We start from the raw sequence: 24650 nt of genomic DNA, 5'->3' as shown, positions 1-24650 counted from the left end.
TGAACTTATTTTCATCATCAATAGTCCCCTGAATTCTCACCTGTGCATAGAGGATATTTTGGCAGAAGCAGTAGTTCCATTTGGTCCATTTATCGGGGACAATTTCGTCTTTAGACATGATAATGCACTGCCGCATACTGCAAAAATCGTGACAAAGTATTTGGGGAAGTAGGAATTAATACTCTAGAACGGCCAGCTTGCAGTCCTGATCTGAGTATAATCGAACTTTGGGATGAACTTCATCGTAGGGTTAGAAGTTAACCAGAACAGCCAAAAAGTCTTGCATAACTTCAAAACATGCTTCCTAAAGAATATGAACACATTCTTCAAGTTTTTATTTAAAATTTGTTCATTTCATTTCCCTTTCAAATCGCATGCAAAAGGTTATTGATGTTTTAGGGTACAATACCTGATATTAGACAATTTTGTATAAGTTTACTCGTAATTTTTATTGTTTGTAATTCGGTTGGGGATTACACTATTTTTTGTAGCCTTTTAATTAAATCAATTATGCTAAGGAATTAAGCAGTAATAGCCATTTTTTGTTTTAAAAATGAAAGATGTTGAGTATATAATATAAAGCAGTGCTTAAAACTGGAATGAATGAAAAATAAAACTGAAAATTATAAACCAATGAATTTTTATCTTTGGAAATTTAAAGGGTAGCCACTTTTTTTGGCGGTCAATGTATTTTTATTGCAGTTTAATCTCATACAAAATAATATTTAGTTTCCTTTTGATTTCTTAAATAACAAATTTTTCTAAAATACACCATCCAATTTTATAATTTTCAGTTTTCACAGTTTTATTCTTCTTCCTCTTTATAAGCAATGCCCTATTCGTCGATTGATCGATACTTCTTCTGCTATTTATCTCTTGGGGTTTTAACCACTCTGGTTTACTCCAGAGACCATGAACTTCATCTATGATTAAATTAAAGATCATCTCAATAGAAAAAAACAGAGATATATAAAAATCAAAAAAATCGTAAGATGACTTATGAGTTATTTACCACGCAGCGATTTTCTTTGAATAGTTTTAAGGAAAAATCGTTAAAAGAAACTACTAAATAAGTAAAACTAAATTATCACCATGTTCGTCTGCTTTACTCCTGCCTAATTCTGCCGAGAATATTAATTTTGGGACCCAAAAATGATGCAAAAATGTTTACTACTTTTACCCCCGACTCCTCTCGTAGGGGGTAAAAAAGCAAAAAAATCGATTTACCAAGAATCTGTAAAAATTATTTTAAATAAAAAAATGAAAAAAAGATAATTTAAAAAAAATGTCTATTAGCACTTTTTGTATAGAATGAACCGTTCTCTTACATATAACGCTTGAAGCGACCGTCGATTTTGAATGTCAGTTACGCGCGCGAATCAATGTTCAATAAAATTTGTATCAGCTCGACTGTAAAAATTCGATATCTTTTGATTCAAGCGACCTATCAACAAAATCAAGATGCGTTTTAAAGGTAAAGAGTTCAGCTTTCGTATGCATTTTTGTATTTTGCTGCAAATAAATTCAGATTTTATAAAGGTGTTAGACAAATAAACGAGAAGCGATTTTTCCCATTTTTTATGATTTTTTTATGATGATACGACATTTTATGCATAGAAATAACTGTAATACAAAGACATTTAAATATAAAAGTAAAATAATTGCAATTTACTCTCTTTAATGGTCTTTTAGAGATTAATTTGGTTGCAGCTTTGGATTTTTCTAATATTACTATTTTTTATTCTACCTAGTTTGTAAACTAGTAGAGCATAAGCAAATTAGCACTAATATAATTAGTTCTGTAGTCTATATTGTTTAAATAATCATAATCATATATACGTCATTAGATCATTAGAATTTATTTGCAGTACATATAATCTTTATTTTTTATTTTACTGACATCCGTGTTTATAGAAAATAGAAAAAGTTTCAATGTGTTCCTTTCTTGTTTAAATAATTAAAAACATGTTAAAATAGATTGTTGAATTTACCAATTTGTTTAGCAAAATCCTTAGTGTCAACAGAATCACCTTGTTATATGCATAATGCAGTGTGTACAAAAAGTAACCTGTTTATGCGAGGAAATAAAGCAGTAAAAAGCCGAAAACCTATAAATTTTTTGCAGTGGGATGGAACTCAATGAAACTTATTGCATTGGATTCGTAAAAACGTTAGGATATTTTATGAACTAAAGTGATGATGTCGAAATGAAACCTGAATTGTATTAAATTAAATTATAAATTTTTAATTCGGAAATAATTGACGAAAAATGAGTTCAATATTACTACGCGGTGGGTTTTTGGGGTCGCTAAACACGAATACTATGACGGCGCATGGTCTCCGGGGCTCTTGGTGCCCACAATAGGCCTGCTCTACTGGAATTTTATGGAAATTCAATACAAAATCAGTGCAAACTCGTCACTAAGTGGGTTTTGGGGTCTCTGAACACAAATATCATGACGGAAATCGTCTCCGAGGGACCTGATGCCTCGTTACTTGGGTATGTTAAACACTAATTCGTTGCTTATCATCCTCGAGATACCCACATTACTTTCATAAGCTTTATTGAATATTAAAAACAATATTCTAAATATTCTTTTAAAAATTTGGAGCTTCTAATGTAGTTGGTAACATTGTCAAAGTGTTACTATCTATCTAACAGACGTGCCTCCGACTTTTAACGTTTAGTCGCTAACCTGTTACCTTCATGTTGTAATACATGTTTTTTTTCTCGTTCTGTTCGCTAAATATTATTAATATTTATTATAAATAAATCAAAAAAGTCGATTGTATAATCTAGATTCGTCCTTCTAAGAATTGTGACACGTACATACCACGCATCGGATGTGGGCTATTTCGTTACACTGCTCCCCTCTTAGATCTGAACGTCCCGATCAGCAACTGTACATGAAGGCCCAGTATGGCAAAATCTACAGGACTCTCCAGCTCTGCATAAACCCCACACCTGACTCCTACTGTAGCGTTTTTAAATATGCTACAATATATACATATATATATATATATATATATATATATATATATATATATATATATATATATATATGTTAGTTTTGATATTTTCGCGGGAGCTGTATGTTATATCAATGGTATTCCGGGTTTCACTCCGCGTTAAATGTTGTTGGTTTTGATAAAAACCATTTTGACGACGTTTCGGCAAGATCTCACTTGCCATTTTCAAGTCAACTTCCACTCGAACATCGACAAGAAGCAGACCATCCAGAGAGACTTGAAAATGGCAAGTGAGATCTTGCCGAAACGTCGTCAAAATGGTTTTTATCAAAACCAACAACATTTAACGCGGAGTGAAATCCGGAATACCATTGATATATATATATATATATATATATATATATATATATATATATATATATATATATATATATATATATATATATATATATTTATACCAAAAGTTTTATTCGAGAATCATCTGGAGTAGTCCATATCTATTCGCCTCGTCGGAAGAGCCTCGCAGGCAGGTGCTATTGAGAACGACATCGATTGTATATTCTAGAATTATCCTTCTAAAAATTGTGACACGTACCACGCATCGGAGGTGGGCTATTTCGTTACAATATTTATTCTTTCCTTGTTAGAAGGCGGTTCAGTTTTATAATATTAAGCATTTTTGAGAGTTCAGATATTGACGAAAGTTCCATTAACAACAAAGTCTATAAACTCCAATTTTCAAAATGATTGAAGTTGTATGTTTATAGGTGTTTTATTTTAATGTATAAATTAATTAGTAAAATAGCATTAGTAAATGTTGCCTCGATAGCATTGTTCTTCATTTTCTTGACTCAGAGTCTGGTTCCATTGCAAAGTTGTGGTGGATTTACGTTTCGAAGAAGAATGATGGGTGCGTCAATTTTCTATGTAAGAACGTGCGGTAGCATGCCTGTCAAATCAAGCGAATTCAAGAATTCAGTTGGATAGTTGGCAACTTAGTCAACAGTATCAATGGACTTATATGTTGTCGTGTCGCCAGGTATTCTATTGTGAATAATGAAGTTGATATTATTGACATCGATGTTTTTGGCTGCGTATATAGTACGCGTAGGTACTGAGCCACTGATGATTTTTATAGTTAGGTGTAATATTTGAGAAAACTTTTTGTACCGATTTATCTATGCTTTCTGTGACCTTACAGAAGTTTGCTGGCAAGGTGTTACATTGCATAAATTCATCAATTTGCAGCCAATGGATCCCGTTATAGTTGTACATCTATGTTGGTTTTCAAAGTTAATTTCTGTAAATAACGCCATAAAACTGATAATTTGAGACATGCATTAAGTTTATCAGCAGGTATTGAACGTGGAATAACCGGCAGTATTTGATCTTAAATCACTAGACAATAAAATGTGCGCAAGTACGTCACCGAAGATCCGTGCGTTTCCTCTTAAATCTCGCAGTGTACGAACAAGCGCTCCCAATGCTTTCTTGTGAGATATTGTACATTCGTCCCATATGATAATTTGAAGTACGTTTGAAGTACTTTTCCTATTACAGAGTTTTTACTGATGTTGAATGTTAGTGCCTCAGTGTTTTGCAATTCCAATGACAGTTTCAATGCTGAATGTGCTATTCGGCCACCATCCAAAAAAGTTACCGCAATTTCAGATGATGTAATGGTCAGCGCAATATTATTTTGTGATCGTATGGTTGCCAAAATGGGTAAAAAAAGAAAAGTCTTGCCTGTAATACCGCATAATTGCACGCATATTTCTGTCATACGTAATGTGTTGTTCTTGACCCAACTTTGGAAGATTTCTATGAACAAATGTTCCCAGTTCGTCAGAATCAAAGTGTTTTTCTTATTGCAAATCACGATCGAAAAGGTCGTTCGCTGGTCGGTTCGGAGCAGGCATTCTCAGTTGTACCAGTGCCTTGTTAGTTATTGCCAAACATATGTCTTCAATCAAAATCAATGCCTCATTCTACACGTTTGGTGTGAATTGAATGTCCGGATCTTTTCGGATCCGGATTTTCCCAAAGATCTTTTGGATTAAATGGGAAGCAGATTGTAAATATTATGGCAAATAACGACGTGAAAATAACGACGGATGGAAATATTAATATTGACGGTAATCACCAATTCTCTGAAAAAAATTTGAAGTGAAAAAAACCAGTATTCGAGAATTGTTGAAATTGATTTTAATTCCCCTCACGATGGTATCCGACTGAATTCAATTCGATTGAACTCTTTATCTAAATTAATTTAACTCACAATGAAATGCACAAAACATATTTACAAATTATGGATATAACTAAAAATTTAAAAAACAAAATGAGTTGTGGAATTGATGAAATACCCACTAAAATCCTTAAACTTTGTATAAAGGAGATAGTGAATCCTCTCACTACAATCATAAATAATTCACTAAAATCTGGTGTATTTCCTGAATGCCTGAAAACTGCCATAGTAACACCTGTTTACAAAAAGGGTGATCCTAAATTAATTAATAACTATAGACCAATTAGCCTTCTATGTTCCTTTTCAAAAATCTTAGAAATGACTATGTATAGGCGGATAACAGAATTTTTAACAAAATGTCATATTATTAGTGCAAATCAGCATGGTTATCAACAGAGAAAATCAACTCAGACTGCGGTTTTTCAATTTGTCTGGGATATTTTGAAATGTACTGAGATTGGACATATGGCTTTGGGTCTCTTTTTGGACCTATCAAAGGCATATGACTGTTTAGTGCATGACCTATTATTTGATAAAGTGGAGAAATATGGTATACGTGGACCAGCATTGAACTGGTTTAAGTCCTACTTGGCAAATAGGAGACATTTAGTAAAAATACATAAAAACACTGAAATAGGCATCTCATCTGAAAGCACTGTCAATATTGGAGTACCACAAGGAAGTGTGATTGGTCCTTTACTGTTTGTGATCTATATCAATGATCTTCATGGTCTAGTGGCTAATACTACTTCCAGCATAACAAATTATGCAGATGATACAAACATTTTAGTCAGTGGTAAAGACATGTCTGTTCTAAGCGTTAATGCTAGTTTAGAGTTCCAGAAAGCTAAAGACTGGTTTTCTATGCATAGGTTGGTTTTAAATCAAAATAAAACAGATCTTCTTTTGTTTAAGACAAATTATGCACATTCAGATATGCCAAACAGTATTATTGTAAATAATGACACTTTAAATATTAGCAACAGTACCAAATTTTTAGGATTATATATTGACAGTTTTTTATGTTGGGATAAACATGTTGACCAGTTATGTATGTCTTTGAGTAAAGTGATTTACAGCTTTAGAGTTCTAAAAAAATACATGAATAGTAACTCATTAAAAACAGTGTATCATGCTAATTTTGAAGCAAAATTTGGATATGGACTAATAAAGTTACTCGGTCCACTCAACAGCACTGCGGGCAGTGTTAACTAGAAATATAGTAATTTTGGGTTAACCATAATTAATATCAAATATCATTCGTTCACATTTTACAAAAAATACGCAGTCTCGAGAGTAGAGAAAATCAAATTCCTTTTTAATCAATACTTTGTGATATACCTAATCCCCTTTCTACGGCTATGAAATGTATATAAGAATCCAATTATCACCTAAAAATATTAACAGCAAACGCCATCATATTCTGAATAATTAGTTTAAAGTTCTCGTTTATCTTTCGTATCTAACCAACCATTTAAAGGAAAAACAATCATACAACCAAGACAACTACGAAGAAATAAATCGTATTAACTTTTTACCTTTAGCACATAAAAGATTATGGTAAATTGTGATATAAATTAGTGGTTATTTGCAATAATTTATGTTCATATATTAATTATATAAGGTGGTGTTGCGATTTAAATGATCAGTGCTTAGAAGTGTTTATAAAGTGCGCAGAAAACAAGAAAAAACCCAAATCGAAATAGTTTTCAATTTGTAAGTATTACATCAAATCATATAAATATTAATGCTTCGGTATTAGAAGATTTACTCTACTTAAGTCTGGAATAAAAAGTGAATGTTTCTACAAGCTTTTATGTAGTTGAAAAAATAATTAAACAATTTTTTTGAACTAGTTTTATAGAAAATTTTTAAATACGCTTTTCATCTGTGAGTGGAAACATCAAAGACATTTAAACAAGACATATATGTATCTAAAATCTCTACATTTTAGCACACGGAATGTATCCTGGAAATACGAAAAACCATATTGTAATTTTTTGCCTTTCTCTTATTTTTTATATTACCTAAATAAATTAATATTGTTCTGAAGCTATTTTCTTGTGGCATTTTAAAGCAATTACTATTTAAATGGGAATAAGCCACAATTAAAGCTTAAAGTAAGTTTATTGACGTTTCAATTTCCACTTCGGCATTTTGAGAACGAATTCCGAAGTGGAAATTGAAACGTCAATAAACGTACTTTGACCTTTAATTGTGGCTTATTCCCATTTAAATAGTAATTACAAATAAATTAAAATTAAATAAGTACAATATTTAACGTATGAGGCTGACAATGTGAAATTTTTAAATATAAAACTACATACGTGAAATGTGAATCCCAGATATAACTACCTACATTAATATAACTATAGTGTTTGGTTATGAATTAATATAGTGGTACTAATTAGTATATCTTACCATTACAAATACTATTTTAAATGTTTGTTTATAGTTTTTATGATTTCACTCAATTCTTGATGTCTGACAATGGCGGTTAGTGATGCCCCAAGATTCGAGACTTCAAGAATCTCGTCTCGTCTTGAATTCGAGACGAGATCGAAACAAGTGTAGTGAATTTATTTAACTGCTATGTCTTTATTTAATTTATAATGTCTTTATTAAAAGGTTCTTATTTTAATTTATTAAAAAACACGATAACTTATATCAATTTATTTAACGAATAATACATAATTTATATAGGCGAACGTAACAATTAAAATCGCGAGCGCGTCTTCAAAATTAACTGACCCCTTCAATTAAAGTTCCGTTATTATATATGAAATCCTGTTATTCGAGAACGTCGGCGATCTCCCATCGAAGTAACCAGAAGCTCAGACCAGTCTCATTCGGCCTACCTGGAAACCTCTAGTCGGATGATTCATCATAATTTGGGTCTAGATCCTTCGCCGAAATTTCTACAACAAAACAGAATTAGTCATAATATATTTACGGTTATTTTAGGCCATGATATTTATCGTAACACAAGACTTTTGTATTAAGTTTCAAGACGAGACAATATGTTGAGCTCGAGTTTCTCGAAAATCTCGAATCTCGAAAAATTGTAGAAATTGTTTTATTCTTTTGTAAAATATTTCTACACTGATAGACATTATGAAAATGATAATAAAATAAAAGGTAACAAAATTTTAATTTCAAATTAAAAGGATTTTTTTAATTTAAAAATTATTTTGGCAAAATTCATAAGTTACGAAACAAAATTTTCAAATTTTAAATAATAAATGTAACTGTCTTCTTGACACACAGAGATTACATTTAACTAGAAAATATTACTACTATTATGCAATTGACCATAATACGGACTTCTTTTTCTTCTTCAAGTGCCCTGTCCGTTGCGAATGTTGGCTATCAACATGGCAATTCTGATCTTGTTTGCGGCGCTTCTGAATAGTTCGACCGATGTGAGCCCGAACCACTTCTGCAGATTTTGGAGCCACGAGTGTCTTCTCCTGCCTGGTCCACGCTTACTGTCTACCCCTGGACAATCAATTGCAGTAGACGGTACTTATCGTGTCTCAATATGTGGCCTAGATATTCAAGCTTTCTTTGTTTGATTGTGCTCACTATTTCCGATTCTTTGGAGTACCTCTATGTTCGGTCCAGGATATACGAAGAATGCGTCTGTACACCCACATTTCGAATGCTTCTAGTTTTCTCGTGAGCGTCTCTGTCAGCGTCCAGGCCTCCATACCATATAGTAAGATCGGAAAGATGTAGCATTTAACTAGACGTATTTTTAGGGAAAGAGACAAATCCTTGCTTATGAGGAGCTTTTTGATATTGTCAAATGCTGCTCTAGCTCGTTCTATTCTCGCCTTAATTTTTGTGGCCTGTTCCCATTTTGCATTTACGTTGGTGCCAAGGTACACATAAGATTCTACATGGTCAATTAGTATGTTACTTATCCGTAATTGTCGAGCAGGTTGTTGCTTTTTGCTTATCAGCATCCACTTTGTCTTCTTGATGTTGAGGCTCAGGCCGTATTCCTCACTAACTGAATAAACTCTTTCCATTACCTGTTGTAATTCGTCTATGGTACTGGTAAGGATCATCGTGTCGTCGGCATATCTTATATTGTTCGTTAACTCGCCGTTTATTTTTATGCCCTAATTTGTATTTTCCATACATTTGTTAAATATTTCCTCGGAATAAATATTGAATAGGAGTGGGGATAAGATACACCCCTGACGGACACCTCTTTTGATCTGCTCCCTTCTAGTGAGTTCGTTGCCAATTTTTGCTCTTGCTGTTTGACCCCATTTAGGTTTGCCACAATTCGAATGTCCTTGTCGTCAATACCTGTCTTTCGCAGAATATCCATCAATTGTTCATGATTGACATTGTCAAATGCTTTTCTAAAATCCACAAAGCACAAATACACGTACTTATCAGCGTCTCTACACCGCTGTATAAGCACCTGGAGAGCGAAAACTGCTTCTCTGGTTCCAAGTGCTTTCCGAAAACCAAACTGCGATATATCGATATTTGACTCACATTTATCATATATTCTTCTATAAATGATCTTAGTGAACGCTTTAGTGACATGATTGATCAAGCTTATAAGCCGGTAATCATTACAGATCTGGGCATTTGGTTTCTTCGGGATTGTAATAAATGTTGACTGTAGCCAGTTCTCCGGGATTTTACCGCTATTATATATGTTGTTAAAGAGTACAACTAGATTATCAAGGAACTGTTTGTCTGATTTACATAGGATCTTTAATATTTCGCAGGGTACATTGTCCGGACCTGTTGACTTATTGTTTTTTAGTGCTACAATGGCATCTTCTATCTCCGATTTAAGTTCTCCTTCTCCATATAGGTGATCATCACTACTGTCAGATGCAAATAATTTTTCTATGTATGATTTCCATGTTTCTAAGATCGTTGATGGTTCCGAGATAAGATTTCCATCGCTATCTTTTATGCTGTTGTGTGACTTATTGAATTTCCTCCTGTTTGTCATTGATTTTATTTTTTTGTGCATATTGTAACTGTCGTATTTCCGTTCGTATTGTTCTACTTCTTTGCATTCGTTGGAAAACCATTTTTCTTTGGCTTCTCGAATTTTCGTTCTTATGATTTTGTGGATCTGCTGGTATCTTTCTGCATTTTTATTCTTGAATTTACGTCTTTCATCCATCAGATCTATGATCTCATCAGACATCCATTCGGACGGATCCATAATACGGACACTTATCGAAAAGTGTAATGAATACAATGAAAGCTATGTTAGGAGGAGGTTAGGAGTTCTTTGAGAGAACATACGAAATGAGAACAAGCAAAGTAGGACGAAGGTGGAAGCTGTAATTGGACGAATTGTGCAAATGAAATGGAGCCGAGTAGGACAAAACAACGAAAGATGGACGAGAAACATTGTACAGCTGGTTCCTAACAAAAATGATACGACTCTTAGTAAGATTTGATCATTTTTAGCAGTGTATCTGATTGGCCTGACATTATATTATATTTATTATGACAGACAAGTAATAAAATAAACACACAACAAACAATTGATTACGTATGTTAATTTATAAATTGTAATAATTATTAAGGTCTTAATTTTAAATTTTATTAAAGAGTATATAAATGATAGTTTTTACATAAAATAGGGTTGCCATTATTATTTTTATTATTATTAAGAAATTAAATAAACGACTTAACTCAACAATATATTAAAGCAAGAATTGTAACCGAATTAAAAGATAACTGGGTACTATCAGAGGCAGCAAAACATTATAATATAAGCAGAACCACAGTTTTTCTATTAATAAAAAATGGAGGGAACAAGAAACTCTCGAAAGAAAGCGAGGGTCTGGATCCAAGACTATACTATATTTAGGTATGTAAAAATAAAATTAATATTTTATTATGTAATATATAATATTATGTATAAAACTCAATTGCAAAAGACTTATTGAGAATGCCCAAATTCAAACTGAAAGTATAGTGAAAAATACTCCAGAACGAATCACTGAACTAGAAAGTACACAAGAAGAAGAAGAAGAATTAGTTGAAGGATTTTACGAAGTCTTTTACGTGAGTCTTTCGCGGCAAAGACTCACGAAGAGTTGTAGCGCCATTAATGATGATGATGATGATGATTTTACGAAAACAGAAGAAGTACAAGAAATAAAAAGAGACCAACATATCTTGAAGACTACAATTACGACTATAATTCAGAAAAATCTTCTAGCAGATTTATCAGTAGGATATTTTCTTGATGATCTTCTTGAGACCTTCACTGAAGTAGTCAAGACGTGGAATGAAAACAAGCAATCGCCGATGAACTTCAGTCACTGGAAAAAAACAACACATGGACTTTAGTGAAACAGCTAGAACATGTGAGTGTAATAGACCCAAAGTGGGTGTTTTGGAAAAGACGTGAACGGAAAGTTATTTACGAAAGCTAGATTGGTTGCTGTAGGCTTTCAAGTGTGTAACAGTAATGAAAATGTGTATGCACCAGTAGCAATAATGGTTATAATTATAGTATTACTTTTATCGAATGTAGAATACGATCTTTTTGTAAAACAGCTGTACCACCTTAGACATTAATTCCTTTTTCCTTTATGGAACGTTAAAATAATATTGTTATAATAAAAACATTTGTAAATGTATCCTTTGTAATATTACATCTAAATAGATTCTTTCCACCACTCATTGCTAGATTTTTACAAGTACTTATGATTTTTTCAATTGCTACATTTTTCACTTGATTTCATTGTCATTGTATTCTTCTTCCCTGCTCCTTATTTTCTTCTTCTTGTTAGGATCTCAGAAGCTGCTTCTCAATACACGTTTTCGAATTGTCTCATTCATCATTTACTTCTGGTTTCGTAGCATGTTGTTTCAGATAGAAATTGATTTAAAGTGTCTTAGCGAATTTTTTTTTTTTTTTTATTAGAAAAAGATGTCGCATCCACCAAAAGGTTATTAGCGACGGAACAAAATATAAATAACTAAGTTAAACACCTACAGATTATACAAAATATTTATGGATCTGAGATAATTCACTATATTGTCACAGGAACAGTTTTGCCCTAGAGCCTGTGGTATAGCGTTTGGGATCTTGTAGCGCTGTATTTCTTGGTCATATTTACTACAAATTGTTAACAAGTGTTCGACTGTTAATCGGACGTTACACTGATCACATATAGGTGGATTTTTCTTTGTGAAAAGGTAGGAGTGCGTTAATCTGATATGTCCTAGACGTAAACGCGCAACCGCAATTTGTTCTCGTCTATTGCGCGACGATGGAAACCACTGAGACACATTATTTTTGATTTTATTTAAATTGGAATTAGTTTGAGACCACTCATTTCGCCACAAACACAACACTTTATTTTTAAAATAAGCTTTTGAGTCACTGGAAACACACTTGTCTATCGGCTCCGACAAATCACTTAAAATTGCCTCTCGTGCAATCCTGTCAGCTTCTTCATTTCCTGTTATTCCGACGTGTGAGGGAGCCCATAAAAATTGGATGCTTCTTCCATGTTCATGAGCTTGGGAAAGCTGGTATTTTAGCAACTTTTCAAAAGGATGTTTTGGAAAAATGTGTTTTAATGAATTTAAAGAGCTAAGGGAATCTGTTATAATCAGGGCTTTTGTGAGTGTAAGCTCGTTAAGAAGTTTCACAGCACGGTATATGGCATACAGTTCAGCTGACTATGTGCTGCATGCTGGGGGTAAACGGAAAAAAAGATTGTTTTCTGAAGAAACGATTGATGCCCCCACTCCGTCTTCGGATTTAGATGCATCTGTGTAGATTTTATGGTAGTCGGGGTACTTATTTATGAGAGCCTCAAACTTGGACCGGATTAGAGAATGATGTGTATTAGATTTATCTAAATACTCTAGAGATGCATCGCAAGTTGGTATATCGATCAGCCAAGGCTCGGGGTATTTAATATCCGAGGAGAAAACCTCCGGAAAATTAATGTTTAGGTTTTGAAGAATGGATTTAATTCTTTCGTAATATGGTTTTTTAGTATAGCGAATATCTTGAAATAAGTTTAAATATTTATTTGTAAAAGTGTTTTGATGTATTGGCTTTGAAGTATTGCCCGCGACTGAGGCTGCATGTGATAGAGCGAGGTACATGCGGCGGTGATGTAGCGATGGTTCTCCTAAAAGAGCATAAATACTGGATACAGGTGTAGTTGGGAAAGCCCCTAAGATTAATCTAAGGCTTTTATTATGAATAATATCTAATGATTTCAGTAGAGATTTATTAGCAGTGGAATAGGCAATTGCTCCATAATCTAGCTTAGAACGTATTAAAGATTTATACAGGAGGAGTAGAGTGGATTGGTTTGAGCCCCAGTTTTTATTACAGAGAGATCTTAAAACATTTAATCTTTTATTGCAGGAAAGGATGAGTTCTGAGATGTGATTTTTCCATGTTAACTTTGAATCGAAGATTAAACCCAAGAATTTGTGGTGATCTCTAAATTTCAGCTGTTTCTCATACATTCTTAGGTTAGGAGGTTGTGGCAAGGAGCTTGAAGAGAATACGACTCATATTGATTTTTCTACTGAAAATTGAAAACCTGTAAAGTTGGACCAATTTTCGAGAGTATCTAAAAAGCTTTGTAGAATTGATGACATTGAGGAAATATTTTTACCTTTAATAGATACCACTAGGTCATCAGCGTATAAACGAGCCTGTAAGGGTGCTTGAATGTTTTTGATGATGTCGTTTATTGCTACCAGAAATAGTGTAGGACTGAGTATGGATCCTTGGGGTGTACCATTTTCCAAACTATAAATATTTGAAAAGATATTATTTATTTTTACTTGAAAAGATCTGTTATTTAAAAAGTTTTGGATGAAAGCAAGGCAGTGACCTTGAATATTCCATTTATGAAGTTGTCTTAAAATGTTGTATTTCCAAGCTTTATTAAATGCACGTTCTAAGTCAAAAAATATAGCAACACATTTTTGGTTTGTAGCAAGAGCTTCATGTATTTCACTTTCCAAATCTAAAATGTTGTCTGTGGATGACCGATCTTTTCTAAAGCCATTTTGCTCGGAGATTAAGAAATTAGAATTTTCTAAAACCCATGAGAGTCTGGAGTTAACAATATTTTATAGTAATTTGCAGGTTGTCGATGTCAGAGATATAGGTCGATATGATTCTGGGTCGTATTTAGGTTTATTAGTTTTTAGGAAAGGAATGACTATTGCATTTGACCAAATAGCTGGCCATTGGTCGTGAAGCCAAATTCTGTTGAATATGTTTAAGAGATACGTTATGGCTGAAACAGGGAGATGTTTCAGAAATGCTGAAGGAATATCATCAGGCCCCGGACTAGAGTCCTTCAAGTTAAGAATAGATGAGTTTATCTCTTGAAAAGTGTTGGGATGGTTTAATGAATTGTTTTGTGCTTCAAACAGATAAATGGGATTTTGTTCGGCGAATTCTTTGGCTTTGAGAAAATTGGCGGTATACTGTTGATTCGATGAGTGGCCTTGATAGATTCTTCCAAAAATGTTTGCAATATCGCTGCTCGATGTTATGAAATTATTATTTTCTTTTAGCCCCGTGAAATTATATGAAGTATGTAAACCAGAAATTTTCCTAACTTTGTTCCAGACATCAGAGAGGGGAGTATTGCTATTAATTTCCGATACGTATTTGTTCCATGAAAATTGTTTAGCCATTTTGACAGTTAGCTGTGCCCTTGCTTTTAGCATTTTGAATTTTAATTTATTTTCGGATGTTTTATGTTTTTTGTATCGGTTTAGGGCTGATTTACTTTCACGGATTGCTGTAGCACAACGGTCATTCCACCATGGTACAGGACATCGGCCTTTAACAGATTTAGATTTACCAATAAATTTGTGGGCGGCACTTAAGATAAGTTGATTAAACTGTTCTACATTCGAGTTAACATCGTCTGTTATATCCAAACTGGAAATCTTATTATCGATATATTGGGAGAATTTTTGCCAATTTGAATTTCTTATTCTCCACTTAGATATGAATATGGGTCCTGATGAGGGATAATTATGGTTTCTAATTAGGATTGGAAAATGGTCACTACCATATGTATAGGTTTGAGCGTCCCAACTGAGACAATGAGCTAAATTTGGGTCGCAGAGAGTTAAATCGATGCATGAGAAATATCCTGTTGAAATATTGAATCTTGTAGGGCTACCATCATTAAGAAAATTTATATTAAGTTGATCTAAGATATCGGCGATACTTGAACCTCTGACAGACGTGTAATCTGAACCCCATATTATGTTGTGAGCATTAAAGTCGCCTAGAATTATACGAGGACGTGGCAGTTGCTCTAATAACCTGCAAAGGCTATCAGAACTTACTTGTTTGTCAGAAGGAAGGTAAACATTACAAATAGATACTAAACTGGTAGATATGATTCTGATAGCAACGGCCTCCAAATCACTGACTATTGGAATTTGTATCGCCTCGATGGATTTGTTTACTAGTATTGCTACACCACCGCTTGCACGACTTGCATCTGTATGGTCTTTGCGAAAACAAGTGAAATTTTTTGAATTGTACAACTGATTGGTCTTTAAGTTTGTCTCCTGCAGACAAATAATATCTGGAGAATATTCAGATAAAAGAAGCTGTAGCATAGGGAGACGATGTCTTAGCGAATTATTTAAGCAAAATAAATATCTATAAATAAAAGCATATTAACCGTCATAATCAAATATTCCGAATCCGTAGCGTTATCCATGTTCATGAGTTTTTAGTATGTCATTCATATTTGACTGAATTTTGATTCATTTTACTGGACGTTGATTACGGTTGGATTAATTCCTTCAGATGTAAATTATGTAAACATTTATGCGTAAGAATGTCTAGGAGCTTGTTATAATTTCCATAAGCATTACATAATAAATAAAAGTAAAGAAGTGTGTCTAATAACAAACGTAAACGTTTGTTATTAATAATAATTCAATCATTTTATTCTCCTTCATTCAATTGAATGAGAGATCTGCGTTACGTAAGTTATTTTTGTATATATAATAGTTAAGGCAGGTATATACACAAAGTGTTAATGATATCAATACCATACAATAACTAGGAAGCCACAGGGAAGACGGAAACAAGCCAAGTGTGTAAGTAGTTATATAGACTTATAGCAATTTAAATTGAATAATATACGTAGGTAACTACCACGAGCTGTTTTGTATAATACAATATATTATCATTAGCGTAGCAGAAGGGCAATGGGGACAGTTTCCGTTAGACAAATTGAGCAATAGATTTTATTTTTGACGGCAATGAAAGAGATAAATAAATTTGTTATGAATCAAAATTGGGTACTGTGAATTATAACGCTTTTGGTTTTATGTATTTTTTATTTTCTTTTATTAGATTAATATTAATATAATAAACCACTTGGGAGAGAAATATTAAACCAATATCTGCTACCGAATTTGACGGAAAAGAAAAAGCCATGGACGACCGACAGTATATTATAGGTGATGGACAAAAGAAGAGAATCCAAGAGGAAAGACTAAGCCGCATATCAGTCTCTAGACAGAGAGATGCTAAAAGCTGTCGAAGAAGTTAAAAACAGAATTCTGGATGAACAGTATGAAGAAATCGAATTATTAGAGCGTAAACGCGATTCGTTCAACTTTCACAAAATGATCAAATAATCATCAGACGTCTATGAATCAAAAAGGCCGGTACACTTTACTGAAGCTCAAGGAAATCCTGTAGTTAATATTGAAGAAATAAAAACAACATGTATGATCTATGTGACAACATTTGAAAACAATAGGAATGTCACTATCGCACAAAATAACAATGTCTTACCGGACCACATATTCTCGAAGCGAAAGTAGAAGCTACTATAAACAACATTAAGGATGAAAAAGCCGCAGACGACTTCTACGCGGAATTTTTAAAAATTATAAAAAGGCCATCCGGAGCAAAATTAAATCCACTTGGTCTGGACAGCAGTGACCGCCGTATGATAAAAAATATCTGTTACGAAAAAAACTGCATTTGTTGGAGTTTGGGATCAGTTAACAGATGACATAAAGATATTCAGTGCTGGTTCGGGATTTTCCTGGTTTGGGAATCATGACTGTGCTGGCCACTTTTCAGGGAGTATAAAAGTAACACAGCGAGAGGCAAGCATTGATTATGTTGGTAAACTGCGGGATAATACTAGCTGGGAGTGTTTTGAGACACCTGTGTATGTATGTCATCTGGGCCAGGAGATACGATGTTACTAAAGTTAAACATTTGCCTAACGGTATCCTCTGACACAGGAGCTACCATCTGATGAGGATGGGCCTCCATGTACGGTAGAGGGTTGTAGAGTATGTCTTCCACTCTCTGTTCGGTTTCCCTTTTAGATCGATAATTAAAATTTGGATTATTTGAAGAGATCAGTGCGGCCAGGAGTGAATTTTTGAATATATCGGCATTATTTTGTGGATTGTTGATAATGATGTTATTGAATTTCAGATGAGAATGGGTCTGTGTTTCTTATCCGGTTAGGATTTTGAATTTGTTCCAAAATTTTGAAACAATTTCGGTAGTTAAGGCTGGCCCTAACTTGCTCCAGTACCCACGTCGCGCCAACGTGAGTACAAGGGTTATTTCCGCTTGTTGCTAAGATATGGCGTTACTGTCTATGTCTATTGCTTGCCTAGCCACGCACTGTGCTTGAAATTAGTTATAAATATAGTGTATGCACTTGGAAAAATTGATGGCAAGACACTATGGGACAGAGCTAGAAGTACAGATATACGATGTAGATGCAAGGTGGAGAACATCAAGAACTGGGTAAAAAATATAAGAGTAGAATGGAACGATCATATAAGCCGAATAACAATAAATAGTAATAAAGACGGCAAGAGACGGTTCCCCAATAGGAAGACGATCAGTAGGAAGACCACGAAAACTATGGAACGACAACTTACTGGAGGCACATTGAAAAACAGACAGTCATGTCTTCATAGAAAGATGAAGAAGAAGAAGAAGAAGCATTTTACTTCCGTGGAGTAATCTAGAAGTTTAAAAGCTCTAAAAAGCTTGTTTTTTCTTGTATTGATACGGCCCGGGGGCTGGATGACCCGTATCTTTGGTCATACGCCGTATGACTGCTTTATAGGTATTTAGAAGATCGCATCGATTCTTTGAGGCTTCAATTTTAAAATTTATTAAAAAATTTCAACATTCACGTAATTAATTGTTATAATTTCCAGTAGTTATATTACATATCATTAATAAAAAAACAAACTTATTAACATTTAAAAAGGAAAGGACTTGATTTCACGTACAGGGCGCTTGCGCATCCGCTTATACGTATTTCGGTCTAATAGGCCTCATCAGAACGGCTTTCGCAATCGCTCTGAACGTGAAATAAATCTTTTCTGTCTTAGGAAGCAACTCTAACATGGCTTCGTATAGACGCAATGTAGCGACATCTGATAATAAAATCGTAAACTAATTTTCGAAACCAAATTCAGAATTTCGCTTTAATCTGTGCCTTCTAAGAATTGCAAGGCAAAACAGACGTTGATAAAGATGTTATGAGTTATCTTGGTCAATTCTTTATGTACTTTTCTTCGAACCATTTTCTCTATAATTTATAAGAAACGTTTTACATGCAGAAATGATTAAAAAAGGAGGGCATGAACTTAGAACTAAAATACACCAATTAATGAAAGAAGCCTGGGAACAAGAAATAATGCCAAAAGAATGGAGTGGCTGTATTATCGTGCCAATACATAAAAAAGGCAGAAAGGATACATGTGGCAACTACAGGGGAATCTCACTAATCGGTACTACATATAAGATATTAGCTTCAGTTGTACTAAAACGATTACTGCCATAAACAGAGGAAATTATTGGCGATTACCAATGCGGCTTTAGGCCTGGAAGATCAACAATCGACCAAATATTTACTATCAGACAAATGCTAGAAAAGTATTGGGAATATAATAAAGAAGTACACCAGATCTTCATAGATTTCAAACAAGCATATGATTCCATAGATCGCTTAAAACTGTGGAGTGCAATGATGGAGTTAGGCGTACCAAAGAAGCTGACCATGATTGCGCGAATGTGTGTCAACAATTCCTTTGCACAAATTAGAATAGGAGGCAAAACTTCCAAGGCTTTCGGCATAAGCACCGGACTCAAACAGGGAGACCCGCTGTCCCCATTACTATTTAACCTAGCATTGGAATATGCAATGCGAAAAATCTATACCAGAGTCAAACCAGACATAACTGCCAGAGGAGCAAAGATTATTCTCGCATTTGCAGATGATGTAGATGCAGTAGCACAGACAACACTGGAAGTTAAGGATATAGTATCGAACTTTGAAGAAGCAACACTAAGCGTAGGCCTGAAAATAAACGAAGAAAAAACTAAATACATGGTCGTATCAAAAAAGGAACGACAGCGAATAAGACAAAACATTACCATAAACGATCATAATTTTGAGGTGGTCAAAGAATTCAAATACCTAGGAGCAACAATTACCAGTGAAAACACAGGAGAACGGGAGGTTGAAATACGAATACTGGCGGGGAATAAATCATTCTTTGCCATTCAACATCTAATGAGGCCAAAGCTTCTCTCAAGGCGTGCCAAAATCCAAATGTACAAAACCATAATACGACCAGCAGTGACATATGGAAGTGAAACATGGACATTGAGAAAGAAAGAAATCAATAAGCTATTAGTATGGGAACGCAAAATTATGCGAATTATATATGGTCCATGCAGGGACAGCGTGACAAATGAATGGAGGAGCAGATACAACAATGAAATAGAGACTCTCTTCGGGAAAGGAAACATCGTAAGTTACATAAAAGCCAATAGATTAAGATGGGCAGGCCACGTGGTACGGAGTGATGACGACAGACTGATTAGCAATGTGTTTTGGGAAAGACCAGATGGTAGAAGATCGACAGGAAGGCCTAGAAAAAGGTGGAAAGACGCAGTCAGGGAAGACCTGGAGAAGATGGAAGTAAAGCCATGGGAAATAATAGCACAGGATCGGAATCAATGGAAGGCAATAGTAAACGCGGCAAAAACTCACGAAGAGTTGTAAAAGCCAATGATGATGATGTTTTACAGGCAAAATATACCTTTTTTGGTTTTCTGTGTTTTGCGAGACATGCCATTACATTTTACTTTTACTTATGTGTATATATATATATATATATATATATATATATATATATATATATATTACAACTCGACTTTTATTACGTCCGGGCCCCTAGTAATCTTCCACTGAATGATGAATGATATATGCTGCATTTTGGTTTTTCCTAAAGCGACGAGTTGAAGGAACTACTAATACGTACAAAAATAACTTTTTTAAAAAGACATTTATTTGTTTTAGACACTTTGGAATCTCATAATATAATATGTAAATCTGAACGAAAAATCAACAGGGAGTGGCACAAACGAATGAAATAATAAAAGAAGTAAAAAAACAGTCCGGTGTATACTTAGGTGTAACTGTATTAACTTGTCTTTAAATATTTGTTTGATATATAATAACATATGTTTTAAATAATGAATAATTCAGAAGCTAAATACCATATTGAAATTTGGAAGCTATAAATTTACATAATATTATATGTTTTAATCGGTGTAGACATTCCGTGGGTACTTATTTGCTTATTTTTAATTTATATCTTTTGCGTTTGACTTTAAATTGAAATAAGTCGAAATGTTTATAGTTAAAATATGATAAAGACATGTGAAGAGTGGACTTTTTCAATAGGTTTTTTTGCTGAAGTTGAAAGGTTCTGAACTTATCTGGGATGCTATTCTAGATCAGGGACGGGGAAGCTTTTTCTTTCATGTACCAATATTCACCAAAGGAATATATGGCGGGCCAAGCTGTTGGATTCTTGTTTATGTTATTTGCTGAAATAAAAATATTGATATTTCTCGGAAACTTTTATTGTGCAATATTACAAAATAAACGATTGAAATACAAAATCGTAGATAACTAAATTAAAATTTTAAGTTAGCTGTAAAGTAGAAGGTAGAGCAGAACCAAACTTTGTGGGGATATGTAACATGTGGAACTGTTTTTGTTTTTGCACGATTTCATCATAATTCGGCTGCATTTGTGAGGCTGAAATTTTTAGTAATAAAAAAAGTTGGTCATCCGACAGCTTATTATGAATACAATTGTTTGTTAGTTTCATTATTGAAAATGTTTTTTTTTTTTTAAACATTTATACCACATCAACCACGCAGGGTTATGAGTGGGATGACAAACACAATAGTTTTAATACGATTATGTACATTAAATAGTATTATACAATTTTATATCTTTTAAATAACTTAATACATTTAAATTCTTATCTGTCAAGATGGATTTGAGGTCGTCTGGAATTCCATGCATTCTTCTTTGATTTTGGAAACATGGGCAGTCAAGCAGGAAGTGTTTCACTGTCAATGAAGTGGAGCAGTTATTGCAAATTGGCGGTGGATCTTTAGTGATTAAAAATTTGTGTGTGACAGCAGTATGACCAATTCTTAAACGGTTTATAATTACTTGATCTCGTCTACTTGTGGGGTTATTTAAAGAGCTGTTAACCTTTGGACATATTCTCTTAAATTTCGTTACTGAATTTTCCCAGTAATTTTGCCAAATGTTACTGCAATGATCTTTAATCAGATGTTTCATGTCACAATAAGGATATTTTGTCATTTTTGTAGTATCTTCTAAGTTGATACGGCTTGTAGTTGCTAGTTGATCTGCTTTTTCATTTCCCCAGATTCCAGTATGCGATGGTACCCAAATGAAAGCTATGTCCTTTCCCATGGAATGAAGTGTTTCTAATTCATTTTTTATTGCTTGTATAATGGGATTTGTTGTATAAATTTGCTTTAATTTCAATAAGGCATTAAGTGAATCTGTAATGATGACGCACTTCATATTGTTACTCGTTTTGAAAAAAGTTAAGGCTTTTAATATAGCTGTGGTTTCACCTGTGAGTATACTACAATTTGTAGGTAAGTGTATGCTGTAGGAGTTCTCTTCATCAGAATAGTAAGCAGCAGCATGTCCATCTTGGGTTTTAGAGGCGTCGATAAAGATTTGTAAGTAGTTGGGGTAATTTGATATGATTTCTGCAAAAAGATGTTTAATTATCGAGAAGTTTGTATATGATTTGGGATACTTTCTTAGTGTTAGGTCAATGGTAAGTAGGCGGGTTGTCCATGGAGGAGAGATTGCATTTGTATATAGCAATAGACTAAGTTGATCCATGTTAAAATTTGTGACTTTTATTCTTTCTATTAGGGGAATACAGTTTGTTGCCTTTTTAAAAGAGAGGATGCCAGGGTGGAAAATTTGAGAGAAAAGAGGATATTGTTTTTGAATTGAAATTTTGGCAATATAGTTTAGTGATAATTGTTGTCGCCTTATGTTTAGAGGTGGCTCTTTAGCTAGGACTTGTAAACTACTAGTGGGACTAGTTCTAAATGCACCAAGTGCTAATCTCAAAGCTGTAGATTGAATACCGTTAAGCCTTTTTAAGGTAGTTTTGCTTGCAGAGTTATAACAAATGCAACCAAAATCTAGTTTACTCCTAATGAGTGATTTATATAAGTTTATTAATATTTTAGTATCTGCGCCCCAAACTTTATTAGACATAATTTTGAGTATATTTAAGCTAGATTGGCAGGAATGTTGTAGATTATTGATATGCAAGTTCCAATTTAAGGTTCTGGTAAAAGTTAAACCTAGAAAATTAACTTCTTCTGATTGTTTTAATGCTAAATTATTTAAAGTTAGGTAAGTTGAATACCGAGATCTGTTTTTATTAAAAATTATGTAGTGTGTTTTTTCTGTAGAGAATTTAAACCCAGTTTTTAACGTCCAATTTTCAATCTGAGTTAAAAAGTTTTGTAAAATTTTAGTTGCCGATTTTATATTGTTTGATTTAGTATAAACGACGATGTCGTCAGCATAAAGACTGGCTTTAATTGGTGCTCTAATTTCATGAATAACACTATTAATAGCTATTAAGAATAATGTTGGACTTATGATGGAACCTTGAGGGATACCATTATCTAATGTTCTTGTTGAGCTTTTAAGGCCATTTGTTCTAATTTCTATTGATCGATTATTTAAAAAATTGTTTACAAATGCTAGTATGTTACCTTGAATCCCGTTATCGCTTAGATTTTTCAAAATGCAGTGTCTCCAAGTTCTCTCAAAAGCTTGGCTTATGTCAAAAAAAAATAGCAATCAGTTTTTGGTTGTTTGCAAAAGCTTCATTAATTGAGGTTTGTAAAGTAACATGGTTATCTGACGTCGATCTACCTCTTCGAAAGCCACTTTGATAAGGGGAAAGTTGAAAATGTTTGTTCGCACAAATAACTTATACCAAATATAGCCATCATTTTTTGGCAGTGCGCAACTAAATTTGGGTATTGTATCCTAAATATGGCGTTATAAAATTCCAATTTGCTGCTATTAAAAAAAAGTTGCTTTAAATGGGTGTAGAATTATATATATATATATATATATATATATATATATATATATATATATATATATATATATATATATATATATTAGTTCAAGTGTTGAGCGACGGTTCAACTTCCTTAAAATCTAGAAATCTCTTCTCAAAGATTGCAAGCTTAAGGAGCAGATTACTTGGATGACAGAAACTAACTGAGCGCTAACTGTGGTGTCACTCGCTAAGTAGCAGCACTATACAGTGACGTGTTCAACTAAAAATAAAACCAAAACCCACTGGGTCGGTATTGCCCCGTATGTCGGGATTCCCCCGGTCTACCCTACAATATATTCATTGTCATTTGCGGCTATATTCAGCTTGTCTCTCTTTGTCAACCATTTTCCATTCACTCCTGAATGTAGGTCTCTCCCAATTGCTTCCATATTTCTCTATCTTGCGCCAATCTAATCCACTATTTGCCTGCCACTGCTCTTATGTCATCTACACATCTTTTTTGGGGTCTTCCCATGCTTCTTGTTGTCGTCCTTGGTCTCCATTCTAGAATTCTCCGTGTCCAACTGTTGTCATTATATCGGGCTACGTGATCTGCCCAGCGCCATTTCATTTTTGTAATTCCTTCCACAATATCCCTTATCTTCGTTCTACGTCTTATCTCAGTGTTTTTAATCTTGTCTCTCAGTGATATTCCAAGCATGATTCGTTCCATTGCTCTCTGCGTTGTTTCTAATTTTTTAGCAGGTTTTTTGGTAAGGGCTACTGTCTCCAAGCCGTAGGTACAAACTGGTAGTATGCGTGTGTTATACACCTTTTTCTTTAAGTTTACAAAAATGGAGGTGTTTTTAAAGATATATGCTAGTTTGCCGAAAGCGCCCCATGCCAGTTGTGGTCTTCTTTTAATTTCAGAATCTTGATTTGGTTTTCCTAGTTTGATGAC

General features: G+C 33.8%; 1 protein-coding gene across 2 annotated transcripts in view; it reads left to right on the top strand.

Annotated features, from left to right (window-relative positions):
* The window catches only part of LOC140439101 (aminopeptidase N-like), a 55609-nt gene that overhangs the window by 2534 nt on the left and 28425 nt on the right, over positions 1 to 24650 (top strand). Inside the window, exon 1 of one of the 2 annotated variants that reach the window (XM_072528788.1) lies at positions 6670 to 6931. The exons of the other annotated variant lie outside the window; for it this stretch is intronic. The gene's annotated coding sequence lies outside the window, so the exon portion shown is untranslated. Of the gene's footprint in view, positions 1 to 6669; positions 6932 to 24650 lie in introns of those variants that run through there. 2 annotated transcript variants of the gene reach the window in all.

Source organism: Diabrotica undecimpunctata, chromosome 4 (assembly GCF_040954645.1).
Source record: "Diabrotica undecimpunctata isolate CICGRU chromosome 4, icDiaUnde3, whole genome shotgun sequence".
Taxonomy (NCBI): domain Eukaryota; kingdom Metazoa; phylum Arthropoda; class Insecta; order Coleoptera; family Chrysomelidae; genus Diabrotica; species Diabrotica undecimpunctata.
Note: the sequence above shows the minus strand (reverse complement) of the source record. Positions and strands in the feature narration are given on the sequence as shown.